Source organism: Nilaparvata lugens, chromosome 2 (genome assembly GCF_014356525.2).
Source record: "Nilaparvata lugens isolate BPH chromosome 2, ASM1435652v1, whole genome shotgun sequence".
NCBI classification, from domain to species: Eukaryota; Metazoa; Arthropoda; class Insecta; order Hemiptera; family Delphacidae; genus Nilaparvata; species Nilaparvata lugens.
Genome location: NC_052505.1, coordinates 68,135,710 through 68,150,722, shown reverse-complemented (window position 1 = coordinate 68,150,722; position 15,013 = coordinate 68,135,710).

Genomic DNA, 15,013 nt, shown 5'->3' with positions numbered 1-15,013 from the left:
TTTCTCATGGTATCGGAGTAATTTCATGATGTCATTCTGCACATTATGTAATTAAATTCTGATATTTCCTCTATTGTTTTCTAACGTTTTCCTAGAGTACTTAGAATTGTTGTAAATGCAAAATCATCATAAAAAATCAGTTGAACGTCCATTCTATTGCTGAGTTTTCTACTTTGATCGAGCCCTGATACCTATTTTTGAGCCTGATTTGGTCGACTTGGAGACCTGAACAAGAGACCGCTTTTATCTTCTGTAGAGTACAGACATGTTTTCTGAGCTTAATTATTTATTGGCCTGATTGAATAATGTCTTTTCCAGACGGAGACTAAAATTATATAATCGGGAATCATTTATCCAATCAGTTTTAAATCGCTAATCTCTATATTAAATTATTAATGGCATAGTTAATTTCCATTCAGAGCGGTTGACTGCTGCACTTTATTATTATTGTAGGCTATGGATTAGTGACAGTCAAAAACCCATTTAAGGGTGAGTAATGAATATTTTATAGTATTGTCTTTATTTTAATAATTTTGATATTACAGGTAACAACCCCTGATTTAACAATTCTTCGTTTTCAAATATTTTATAACTCAATTTTGTAGTCTTACATCTGAGGTGTATGACAATATACTAATGTGAAAGGAAGTGATACTAAATGGAGTATCTTCCTATTCTTTATTTTATTGGTAGAGTCATTTATATCTCTGACCTTTTGTAATCGTGAGTAAAGTTTGAAATACTCACTGGTTGTAAATCAACTGTAACTCTGTATATTGTTTGTTCATCATTCTTTTAACTAGTAATTTCTTTTCATAATCCCATTCATTATAGATTTCAAATTCTACAATAAATTAAAACCTATAATATTCCTCTAATTTTATATTTAATGTAAATTGTATGTATTGTATTCATTAGATGATTTCTTGAGAAATCATTCATTGAATGCAATATTTAGTATGTTATTTATTCTAGCATTACTAAGTAGTTGTGACTTGTGTTGCAGGTTTTTTGTGTGTGTATTCTTGAATACTCGTTCGAGGATTGTGCTGTAAATATGCCTTGCTGTCAAATGAGGGCTTACGAATTCGCCGACCGAGATGGCCGGTGATATCAGACATCTGACATTGCCGTGCGGGGCTGAAAGACGATCTTCGATCTGACGCCACTAGCCCGATGCCTGGAGGCCATCACCCTTCATCCTCACCCATCACCCTTTGGACACCGGACTCGAGGACGACAGATCTTAGATAAGTACTTGATACCCCCCACTACAATATCAGATGTGCCCCGTAAATTTGGTCTCTTAAAGACGTATTATATTTGGTCTCTTAAAGACGTATTATATTTGGTCTCTTAAAGACGTATTATATTTGGTCTCTTAAAGACATATTATGTTTGGTCTCTTAAAGATGTATTATACTTGGTCTCTTAAAGACAGATTGATTATTCGATTATCCATGTAAAGATGTATCTTGTAATATTCTCTATTTTATTCTCATTATTATAAGAGCAGTCAGTCAACCGCATATCTATGTTTTTAATTCCAAGACCCTCAAACCACTAGAATTAGTTTCACATTATTGATCAGATAAAAATCCGCAGATCTCAGGGTCTAGCACAATTTCAACAACTAAGCCTTCTCCGACAAAATCATTTGTCACCAGGAGATCGGTTTCATTTGAAACACTGATTTATCATATATATTTTTTCTTAATTCAACACTCTACTGTTAGATATTACGACCAATTGATTGAGAAGAATATGTTTTGGGAATAATGAATGCTGCATGACTAAGCACATTGGAAGCTCGTATTCAGATGTAAATGAAAATATTGATTGTCAGATAAATTTCATGACTCACCAAATAAAGTAAAGTGTGACATAAGATACATTGACTTCTTGGCGGTACAAAGTTCGCCAGGTAAGTTGGTTGTAAATGAAGCTTTATTATTAATAGTCAACGCTGAGAAAAGACAGGCTCAATCACCAGGAATACTATAAATTCTATGAAGGACCAGTAAGCCATTAATTTTGAGTAGTTCAATCACTTCCATTATGGACACTGGATACATTATGGACAATCAATACATATGAAATTTATTAGCTACAAAATAAAAAAACTTTGATTGAAGTAACCCCGACTACTACAATATGAATAACCATTTAGATAAAATATAAGAAATTAATCACATCTCTCATCAACTGGAATTTTTTGTTCACAAAATATTAACAAAAAAATATAAGTTATATTGAATCAAATCACAGCTAGTACTCAAGTTTGTCTTTTTGTGGCCGTGCTACAAATAAATGTAGGTTTATGTTTGACATCTCGTTTTTGTAATCTTGTTGTCTATTAAGAAATTTTTTAATGTGATTTTTGTTCACAATAAAATTTGAATTTGAAAAAATAATTATCAACAAACTCCTAACCAAAGAAAATCTCTGTGCTCTGTTCTGATCGGAATGTATGAGACTCCATATATTATACAGCTGATAGAAGGCGCAGACCGAACTGGCCAAGCATAGGCCTACAGCAATGGAACAATCACGTGGCAAGCTCGTGCTTTCGATCCACAGAAAATAAAATTCGATCAGCTGATTGATAAAATTATTTTAAGCTTTCAAATGATTACAACATATGTTAGAATATCATGTGTCAATTATCTCAGTTCCATATGGCATTCACCTTACCATGTTCATAACCTTACTAAATAGGATCCTTTTCCATCCTTTGAAACCTTTAGAGGCAAAATGTCTCAAAATCCGTTCTTAGTGCGCGTCTAGCATGTTTGAAGAATATTTGTGCAGAGTTTTGAGTCTGTAGGCTAATTAGTTTGAGCTGTAGTGTGATTTTACATGAAAATTTTCAAAAAATGTCCTCTCCTGGATCCCTCTCTGCTCCTGGTGGGAATTTTTCTGCATAGATCTAATTTTTTTTCGTAGCTGAACAAAAAAGTTCCTCATGACTTTGCTGTGCAATGAGCGGTTAAAAAGTACAAAAGTTTTGGGGGGCCCCAGCTCCCTCAGGGGGGCAAATTTCTGAAAATCCTTTCTTAGTGGATGTTTTGAGGCCATTATAAACAATTGTGCAAAATTTCAATTTTGTAGGCTCAGTAGTTTGGACTGTGGTGTGATTTCAGTCTGTCGGAGCTTAGCCTTTTATAGATATACTAGCAAGAACCCGTGCTTCGCAAGGATCTATTTTAAAACTTGACAAAATGCCTCTAGAATCATATAAGTTTGTAGACATAATGGTAGATGCCATAGTTAGTTACAATGTATCTAGAGTACAATGAAATTTTGAAGAATTGAGAATAGGCCTATCACCATCCTTGGTTAATTAAGAATCATATAAGTTTGTAGACATAATGGTAGATGCCATAGTTAGTTACAATGTATCTAGAGTATAATGAAATTTTGAAGAATTGAGAATAGGCCTATCACCATCCTTGGTTAATTAAGAATCTATAAGCAAAATTTCAAGTTAATTAGTTCAGTAGTTCAGACGTGATGATGCGTCAAACATAATTTTCCTATCCCGTACGTGCATAAGCCAGCTCTTTACTTTGTATAATAATTATTATAGATAAAGTTAACGACGGCAAGAGATAGGACTGTGGAACAGAATAGTGGTGAAACTATGATAGCGCCAGAAGAGTGTCTCAAACACAATAGTAGGTACTACATGCACTTTTTGAAAGTTAGGTATTTGAAAAAATGTTAAAACAACAGAATTGAATCCTTATCATTCTACCTTCATTTAGAGAGGCTTTTTTTTGAGCCGAATGGATATCTATTTATAGAAAAAATGAATGTATGTTTGTGTGTTTGTTTGTATGTTTATTTGTTCCCTGTAGACTTGAAAACTACTTGACATATTGGCATGAAACTTTGGGAATATGTTGTGTGAATATTGGGGATGGTTTCTGAACAGAAATTTTAATAGGGGGGCTAATAATAATTATTTATTAATCCATTTCACAGACATATGTTTTCGAAATTTTCGGCGGAGCGGCTACTGAAGAACGAAAAGATGATCATGATTCAAGATCATATTGTGATAGGCTAATATGATTTAGCATCTAAAGTTACCAGCTGCAATAATCATATCACCCTGTGATAAATTACTGTGTACTGGTATTAAAACGGTAGTTTGGAGTTGAAGTGTAGTTGATTGGTACCAGCTGTTGATAATGGTTCCATAGAAGACCTATACAAATAATTTATTATCACTCCCCTATCATTGAGAAACTGGAAAATTTTGAAAAAAATTATTCACCTAATGAAAGAGAGTATATATTTATTGTATAGTATTCATATTGCATTCATTAGTTACTGAAAAATGATAGAATAATTTACAATTTTTTGAATTTAGCTTAGCTTATATACATCCTAAAATGGAAAGAATATGGAATTCTGTGTGATTCATCGTACATGGCATATTTCCTGGACCATATATCGACAATCTACAGCTATGAAAACATTGAATATGTTCGCTGGGTAAGCTAGTTGTAAATGAAGCTTTATTATTAATAGACAACGCTGAAAAAGACAGGCTCAATCACCAGGAATACTATAAATCTATGAGGAACCAGTAAGCCATTAATCTTGAGTAGTTCAATTACTTCCATTATGGACACTGGATACATTATGGACAATCAATAAGTATAAAATTCATTAGCTACCATACAGAATAAAAAATTTTTGATTGCAGTGACCCCGACTACTGTATTATGAATAACCATTCGGATCAAATATAAGGAATTACTCGCATCTATCATCAACTCGTAATTTTTATTTACAAAATATTAACAAAAAAATATATATTAAGTTATATTTAATAAACTCACTGCTAGTACTCAAGTTTGTCTTTTTCTGGCCGTGCTACGAATAAATGTAGGTATATGTTTGACATTTTGTTCCTTTAATCTTGTTGTCTATTAAGAAAGTTTTCAATGTGATTTTTGATGGCAATAAAATTTGAATTTGAAAAAAGAATTATCAACAAACTCCTAACCAAAGAAAACCTTTGTGCTCTGTTCTAATCGGAGTGTATGAGACTCCATATACAGCTGATAGAAGGCGCAAACCGAACTGGCCAAGCATACAACAATGGAACAAACACGTGCTAAGCTCGCGCTCTCAATCAACGCAAAATCAATTCGATCAGCTAATTGATGAAATTGTTTTAAGCTTTCCAGTGATTACAACATATGTTAGAATATCATGTGTCAATTATCTCAGTTCCATATGGAGTTCACCTTACCGAGCTTACTTAATAGGATCCTTTTTCATCCTTTGAAATCCTTAGAGGCAAAATATCTCAAAATCCGTTCTTAGTGCGCATCTAGCATGTTTGAAGAATATTTGTGCAAAGTTTTAAGTCTGTAGGCCAATTAGTTTGAGCTGTAGTGTGATTTTACATCAAAATTTTCGAAAAATGCCCTCTCCTGAACCCCCTGTGCTCCTGATTGGAATTTTTCTGCATAGATCTGATTTTTTTCGTACCTGAACGAAAAAGTTCCTCATGACTTTGCTCTTTGCTGTGCAATGAACGGTTAAAAAGTGAAGATTCTGGGGGGCCCAGCTCCCTCAGGGGGGGGGCAGATTTCTGAAAATCCTTTTGTAGTGAATGTTTTGAGGCTACAATAGAAAATTGTGCGAAATTTCAAGTTTTTAGGCTTGGTAGTTTGGGCTGTGGTGTGATTTCAGTTTGTCGGGGCTTAGCCTTTTATATAGGTAGAAGAAGAAGAAGAAGAAGAGAAGAAGAAGAAGAGAAGAAGAAGAAGAAGAAGAAGAAGAAGAAGAAGAAGAAGAAGAAGAAGAGAAGAAGAAGAAGAAGAGAAGAAGAAGAGAAGAAGAAGAGAAGAGAAGAAGAAGAAGAAGAAGAAGAAGAAGAAGAAGAAAGAAGAAGAAGAAGAAGGAGAAGAAGAAGAAGAAGAGAGAAGAAGAAGAAGAAGAAGAAGAAGATAGATTATTAGGGGAAGATAGATAGTTTGGGCTGTGGTGTGATTACAGTCTGTCGGGGCTTAGCCTTTTATAAGTATAGAGATAAGAGAAGAGAAGAGAAGAGAAGAGTAAGAGAAGAGAAGAGAAGAGAAGAGAAGAGAAGAGAAGAGAAGAGAAGAGAAGAGAAGAGAAGAGAAGAGAATATTTCAAGTCAAGAATCATATTTACTCATATATTATTTTCCCACACCTGAAGTTGATCAATCAGAATGTGCTTATTTATGTAGACAGATTGCTTAGCAATCTCTGATACACATCAGAGTCACAAATGCCCGAGTTGAAAAAGCCAAGTCAAGTGGTTTTGTTATAGTCTTAGAAAGGTGAAGAATCAACTGAATGATAAGTGGAGTGAAGTGGACGCAGATTGAAATTCGATACTGTTGTAGACCTACAGTTTCTCAGTAGAGCCCCTTTCAGCTCAGCTCCATTGCTCTCTCTCTCTTAGTATCTCTCCTCCCCTGTCACGCATTTCTCTTTCTTTTTACTCCTCTTATACATTTCTCTCTCTATCTTTCCTTCCCTCAGTTCCTATTTCCCTCTTGGAATTTTTCTCCTTTCCTACATCTTGGCCTCTTTCTCCTTGACTTCCACCTTCTCAAAATGTTTTTACTTCCTTCCACGCATTTCCATCTTGCTCTCTTTCCATTGCTGCGTGAGACCACCTTTTTTCGTGAGCCTATTTATAGTGTGCAAGTTTTATGAAGTAGAAAGCAGCGGCAGAAAGTGCGCGGTGATAAGGGTAACGCTCCACGCACCTCGCCTTGCCGCCTTTCTCCCAGGAGAACCGGCTCCCGGAAAACGGATACCGCTTTTCCGAGGAGGCAAGCATACACTTTGCCACGTTGCTGAAAGCGAATCGTGCATATCCACATGCCAGGTCGAGCGTCACGTTATCTCGTTTTCAATCGTCTGCACGCCCAACAAAACTTGACAACTTCTTACATGTACCTACTTTCCTTAAGTAGAACTGAATGCGTAGGATCTTTAGAATAGGACACATTGAATCTGTGAGATCCAATCGAATTACTTACCCTTATTTCCAATAATTAATAATACCGGTACATTAAAACTTACAATATAAACAATGATCAATGGAAATTAGTATCTGTGAGATAAAAGTCTACAGTAATAATACAAGTTTCCAACTGATTCTTCGGAAATTTTGTTGGGTTGTCGATTGAGTAATTTCATAGACATATGTTTTAGTTTTCTATTGTAATTTCAATATTACCATGTACCTTCATCGATTAAACAGTATAGTAATTGTAACACCTCATCCAAGTACGGTAGTCTCTTTGAATTTTCAATCTTCAAAAACCGTTACTAGGTTTACTGTTCCTATCTCACTTGGCTTGGTTCTTGACGTAAGTCTGATATCTTAATGATACATCATGAAGGATCTATCTGAAAGGGTGAAATTCAAATTCTTCAGGATTTACTTGGTAGGCATGTATTTTGCAGAAATGAAATGACAGCCTTCTAGAACAATAAAAAATTATTTTGTTATGCAATGTGAATTCATAGTAAGCATGATGCGAATTCCAGCCAGTCTTGATTGAACAAATTGTTGATAATCAAAGCAGTCAAACCAATAAAAACTAAGTCCTGATTTCACCAAAAACGAAAACTAGATTTGAGCGGAAGTTGGATATAGTCGGATGATTTAAAATTATTGGTTTAGTAATACGATTTTCTGTTAGTTTAGAACCAACTTACGCTCAAACCTGGTTTCCGTCTGCATTAAATCGGACCTTGACAATAATTCGAACTAGCTAACTAATTTAATTTCAATATCTTGTCAGACTCCTTCCATATTTAGTAAAATTTTAAGTAATTCGATCAGTAAAAATTAATCATGCAGCTTATTAGAATTGAATCAGACTTGGCTCATTTATGTGCGAACAGATTGGGGCATTTGAAGCACGGCGGAGTTATTGCAGACTGCAGAAGTGGGAAGGCGATGTTCTGTAGACGGCTAGTAGAAGGCAGTCCCTGTGGGCCCATAATGTGAGGCGCTCCCATAGATCATAGCGGGTGAGCGGCTGAATTTTGTATAAGACTTAGATTGAATTAAAATGCCGTTAAACGGAGCATGGATTGGTGCCTAGCCGGGGCGGGCGGCCAGGGCAACTAATAGAATATGTTATTTGTACATTCACCCTCATAAAGCTGCCCGGCATAACACACCTTCATCGCACTCCTCCTACCCCCTCCTACCCTCAACAGATTCCGTTGCGAAATGAAGCCGACGACCGCCCGTCTGGCAAAGGGAAGCGCATCCCAACTGATTCAATTTTCAAATTATGATGCGATGAACTCACATCACCATGCTGTGGATCTAATGAAAAACACTGCTGCATGCTGCATAGCTGGCCTGTCTCATCTCACTTAGATGCACTTCTCCCACTTTCTGCTCTATTTATTATCAGCGGGTTATACCTACTCCTAGAAGCTCTGAGCCTTCTATCATTTGCCTGGATATCTTTTGCTATAATCAGTGTGCTTCTTGGCTTTAATTACTCCTAGAGGTTCTGAATTATTTGCGGTTTTGGAATGATTGGATCTTTATTATTTATTTGAAAACCTTATAAGTATTGTTGATGAGCTTTCAAAAGGGTTCAAGGCTGTATAATTGAGCTTCACTGAAGGTATCATTACTGAAGTTTTATTACTCTTGAAAGTGTTGAGGTCGTTTGATGTAAGTTCTATATTGAAAACGCGTTCATATTCAATTTGGCTAACTTATTGCCTTAATAGGTGGTCTATTGCGGCCAACGATCTATATACTAATATACAACGATCTATATACTAACTATACTATGTTAGTATATATAGATCGTTGATTTCGGCTCGTAGTGAGGGAATGTATATGCGGCTAGTGCCTGTCATTAAGGCACTTTTCATTAATTTACATTTATTAGGCAGATGTTTGGTAAACGGGCATTGTTGGAAGTGATAAAATAGAAAACACTAGCCGTCTCTTCTTTCCCCGTCTTTAGGTTCCTTATAATGGAATCACCATCAATATTTAAATCATCACCGTTATCCATTGAATTAAATTCATCGTTCAAAATGAAAAATGTATAAATGTACCATATCTCGGACCTTTAATTATGTGTGCTGAAATTGAACTTCGCAGTAGCGACAATGTGTGCATGTTATGATATAAGAATTGGACTAACTCACTTCCAATTCCTCTTTAAATCTTTTAAATCTTTCTTACTTCAAAGGAAACGCTGTAATGTATCTGTTAAGATCTGACGAAATTATTCCTTTTGAGAATAGCAAGCAATAGCCTACTGTGATAGAGACCGGTATTATCAAACTTTGAAGCTATCAAGAAAACAAAATATTCACGATACCAAATTATTAGGTATTGATGTGATTTGGCTTAAAGCTCATTTACAATTTACTGAGGGATCAGAGGCTTTAACTCAAAACTCATCACTACAGTAAACATTTGACTACCGAACACTATCTTCCATTGAAATCTTGAAGTAATTTGAATTAATTCTACTACAGTGCAGTATTATTATAGTTGATGGTATCGAGGAATATTAATATCATTTTGCAAAATGATAGTTTACACTTTACATTTAGCGTCATTCATCTCTATCACTCAAGGGAGTAATTGTTTTGGAATATTACAAGTTTGTACGATATATTTCTTAAAATGAATACAAACTATCATGGACATTTAATTTGATTTTATACCGTAAATACTTAAAGTGAATTTACATAAAATATAAGTTGAAAGATGGCTCAGACGAAGAATCTATCTCATACGAATATATCGCTCTCAGTAGAGCTGAGTTGATAGTTTCATATGAGTAGGACTAGTTGATTCTCCAACATGTTAGAAAATTTCTCTTCTTATTTAAAAGTTTCTATATACAAACTATTATTAGCAAAGTGAGCAGTGAAACTTTAGGCAGAGTTTGAATTTTCCTGTTTGCAAAATTTCCAGATTTAATTTGATTTAGCAGTGTATAAGGAATAAGAGGAATGCAATTTCACAAACATGATAGCAAGTTCTGGTAGTGAAGAAGATTAGGAAACAAATGATGATGAAAACTCAACAGGCGATGAAGAAAATCTTACGAAAAGTTTTCAAATCTCATTCGTGAGATTTCTTTCCGCTAGCAAACGAGCGAGTGATGGTGGAAACTGGACATAAAATTATTTACAACTGAGAAATAGGTTGAAGGTTTAGGGTGCTAAGACTTTTCCTCAGATTTTAATTTCGGAAAAAAATCAGAGGCGCTTTCTCTGGCATTATTCTCAGCTCATTGACTTCTTAGTTTCTGAACAAATGAATGTATTTGAACTGGTAGTAAGGAGGAAAAGGAGATGAGGTGGAGACATAAAGAGGAATAGTGAAGAAGAAGAGCAAAGAGAACAGTAATGATTTGCGTTTTACGGTTCAACGACTCACTTGATTTACGCGGTACTTTGGTCTTAATCTACGCCATTTCAGTCTGTGAATGAGAATTGGGTGGTGCTAAAAGGAGGACTGACATCCATTTTTTCCTCTGCACAAATTGATATAAAAATAAGAATGAGAGTGAGCAGCCAGCATTTTCCGAGATTAAATTCATCGAGAAAGATCTCTATTGTTATTTGCATTCTTGGTTATCAGTTTACTTGTTATTTGTAATTCATTTCACGAATTAAACTTATGAAAATGATACCTGAACCATTTTCAGACGATTATTTTTCTCTACAATATAAAATTATTATGCCTTTCTCATCTATTGCAATGGGAACTTACTTCTTCAAAATCTTGGCTAATGCTGAGGCTCTTGTCTTATACGTGGATAAAAGGATTATTGAGTGAATAGTAAATTTGTATGGTTTTTTTGTTGGCGGGTAGTCTCTTATGGGAAGGTTCCATCAAGTCTGAATATTGAGCCTTAAAAAATATTTTAACCGTTAATGGGCCTTTGACTCTATTATTATAACATGTATTTATGAGGAGTTATGTTAAGAGATGAATCGATTCACCGTTTGAGGTGGGCCTCAAACCACGAAATGAGGGATGAAATGAAACAGTTCATATTTATGATATAGATGCTGGTCACCATCGAAGAACAGCTCCGAGCCCTGACCTCAAACTCAACTGTAGACTCTAGAAGAGTGTATTGATGCTGTGGAAGTAGTCCAGTCGAATTGTAGTTTTTCAGGAAACAGCCCAGAATAGCTATTTATGTATTAAGAGCATAATGCGCGACTTTATCAGCTGATTGGCGAACGTAAAGAAACACTTCTGATCATGCGCGAATGATTAACGAGCGTAAAGAAAATCTACTGTGCATGCGCAGATGGTTAGCAAGCGAAAAGTAGATTCTCCTCAGAAATAAGCTGTTTTACGAGGAGAAATGAGTATGTAATAGCTATTTATGTATTAAGAGCGTAATGCGCGACTTTATCACTCGCGCAAAACAGTTTTTTGCAAGAGCAATAAAGAAGCATTACCCACGAATTACATACAAAATTTTTTCTGCAACTGCCCAAATCTGTAAAATTACTTATATCTGGCGGAGTTAATAATAATTCGTCTTTACTGATATACATTAACCATCATGGCTGCAGAAGTGCAGAACCGGTACACCGTACAATTACCGACTTTTTAGGTTAAGATCTGGCCTACTTTTGGCGAGCTGCTTATCATCAGCTGATTAGTGAGCGTAAAGAAACTCTTCTGCGCATGCGCGAATGATTAACGAGCGTAAATAAAATCTAGTGTGCATGGGCAGATGGTTAGTGAGCGAAAAAGAAGATTCTCCTCAGAAATAAACTGTTTAACGAGGAGAATTGAGTATGTGAATTCTTTTTTTACGCGCAGTTGTAGAAAAATTATTATTTCACGCACAGTTGTAGAAAAATAATTTTTTCCTCGGTTTTATATGTATTTTAGGTATTTTCGAATCTGAAATTTGCTGACATGCCAAAGGGCGGCTTGCCTCTAAAAGCCCCATACCCCTCAAATTTTGGGGGGTATAATTCTTATAATTTTCCCATTTTATTCCGAAAACCTCGAGGTTTTCGAAAAAGTAATCTCCACAAAATTGAAGACAATGAAATTTTCTATAGATTTGAGTGGTTGCGCAAAAATCTACGATTTCTGGTATTTGAGCTACAGATTTTCAAAAAAGGGATCTTTTCAAGGTATTTTTGAAACTTATGAAAACTCACTACTTTCACTATACAACTTGGAGAGTTGAAGTAATGATAAAAAATCACATATCTTAATCAAATATAACATATTTATTATAGAGTAATATTCTATTGATAACATAACTTATCTTATAATCATATCTATCGAAACTTATGGAAACTCACTACTTTCACTATACAACTTGGAGAGTTGGAGTACCTAATGATAAAAAATCACATATCATATGAAAGTACAATTATCAATTCTGAACATGAATCCACAGAATTTTAAAATTTTGTGTACGGGGGAGGGGAGTACTAGCGAAAATAGAAATCCATGTCCTTCAGCCAAATTACAAATTTCCCATTATGATAACTTCAGGCCTTCCTAACCGATCAAATCAATATTTTGGATCACATTGTTATAAAATTTGAAATTTTCATCCTAGAGGTGTACTTACAAGCACCTCCCCACTAGGAAATCCTGAAATTGAGTGCATCTAACGGGCGATTCTGCTATAACATAACCTTTTCATAACAATGTGATCCAAAATATTGATTTGATTAGTTAGGAAGGCCTTGGAAGTTATTACAATAGAAAGTTTGTGTTTTGACTGTAGGGCATGGATTACTAGCAAACGATTACATGAGAAGAGAAATTATTCATTCTAGCTCAAATTTTTCTTGATAAATGATAAGTTCTGTCCTGAAATAAATAGTGATTTTTAATAATGTTCATGCTTATATTATCAAAAGAATGTTATTAAAGTGATGAATAACGACGGGAAAATTGAGGTTATTTACTCTCACAGAAAGAAAATCAAGAGAACTGAATAGATCTATAAAAATCGAAAATTGCAGAAAAGTATAAATAATATGAAGTCACGAATGAGCCAATAGAAATAGGGAGCAATGTTTTTGTTGTGATAAAGATGTTGACCTCGAGGCGTCGAATTGTGTTTGTAAGATGGAAGGCATTGGCTAGTGATATTATCAATTTTGCAGGAGAAAAGGGAAAATGCCGGCGAAGGAGAGAGAGGGAAACAAAGATAATGCACAAATGGAGAGACGTGAGAAAGGGATAAGAGCCAAGAACGACGACGCTTTGGGGCAGGGGCTGTCCACTCTTCTTTTCAGTCAATTTCATTCCATTAGCAAACGATTATGTCCGGAGACTGATTTATCGGTGCTATCCTTGTTCCAGGCAATTGCTCCTCCTCCGCATCTCTGTTGCAACTTTCCCACCCCTTTGTCCTCCTCAGTCGTCTCTCTACGGCGTCACGTCTTCTTATTGTTTTGTTGTTTCGCATCGCATTTTCCCTTCTCTGTCCTCTTCCAAATTCAATGACATTTGGCCAACTGCCATCGCCAATCTATGGCGGGGAGGCGAGGAGGGCACTGCCACTCATTTTATCTGGCCATTCACAAGTGTTTCTATTCGTTTTCGACAACTTAAGCGGAACTGACTCCAAGCTTTACCCAATCTTGATAAAAAACTGTCTTAGTAATATTTCATGAATATCACTGGATATCAGTTGCGGTAGTAGGTAGGCCTACTATTGAATGAATTCAATTTAATGGAATTCACGATTGATACTCGATTGAGAACATACTTCTACTCTGGTAATCGAAATTAGACTCGCTAATTGATTTTTTTCAAAATATTCATTGATTTGTCAAGCGAAGTGAGTTCTTACTGATGAGTAGAGCCTCGAGTCGTAGTATGTTCGTTGGTTTGTGTATTTGTTTGTTTGTTCGACGATACTATTACCTTCATAAGATGAGGAGGTACTCAGCCGTTCCAATTTCCATCGGACTATTTTCGTGCGGTTGACTATACACGAGTTACTACTATATGAGCATGATTAAAACATGTCCAGGCACTATATATATTGGTGCTTGCAATATATATATATATATTGTAGTTCTAATTTTTAATATATTGTTTGAATACATAAGAGGAGTCCACAACCAATTTTTTTCATACTAAATTTCCTTGTCCTATTATAGATTGCCCCAAAAACCTCGTATTTTCGGTTCATTTTTTTGTTCTCAGCTATTTCCACCCAATAATTATGAGATTGCCAATCAAATATATCTTCTATAGCCAGTTAGACACACATCGATTTTTTGCCGTCCTAATGAATTCTATCAGATTAAACGGAACTTGACAAACATTATCTTCCTGAAATCATCAGGTAATCTAATAGAATTTATATAAGGACCGCAAACAATTGTACCTACAGAAATCGATATGTGTGTATAGCTGCCCTATGAGTACTGAGACAACATTTTTCAAAAATTAGAAAAAAAATTAATTTGAAAATTTGATGAATTTTAGTATTTAATAAAAAATATCATCCGATTGTCACAATGTGAATGAGTACTTCAAAATCCCTCTGGGCGTAGTTCTGTGCTCTACAACGCGAAACCAGGTACAGCGCTCTGTACCTGGAATAATAGATTCCCAGGAACATCATTTTTAGCTTTAATCATCATCACCAACTCCATTGTCATCACATTGAGATTCTGCACAATAATATAGGTTTCTGGAATCATGTTCTATCAGAATAACACGTCAGATGCACTTAATTTCAGTATTTCCTAGTGGAGTGAAGAACGCATGAGGAAAATCGTATACGCAACTTGAATGGATATTTACAAAATATGCATGATAGTTCGAAATTAAATTGAGTACAGGTATCAAGTGGTATCAATCATGTAAAAAATTGTTCGTTTTTTCTCAAACAAGCAAATTTTCATCTCACGAATGCATAGGCCTAGATACTGTGACTTTTGTGCTGAATAATACTGCTGAATACTGTGAAGTATTTTGTTGGTAATGG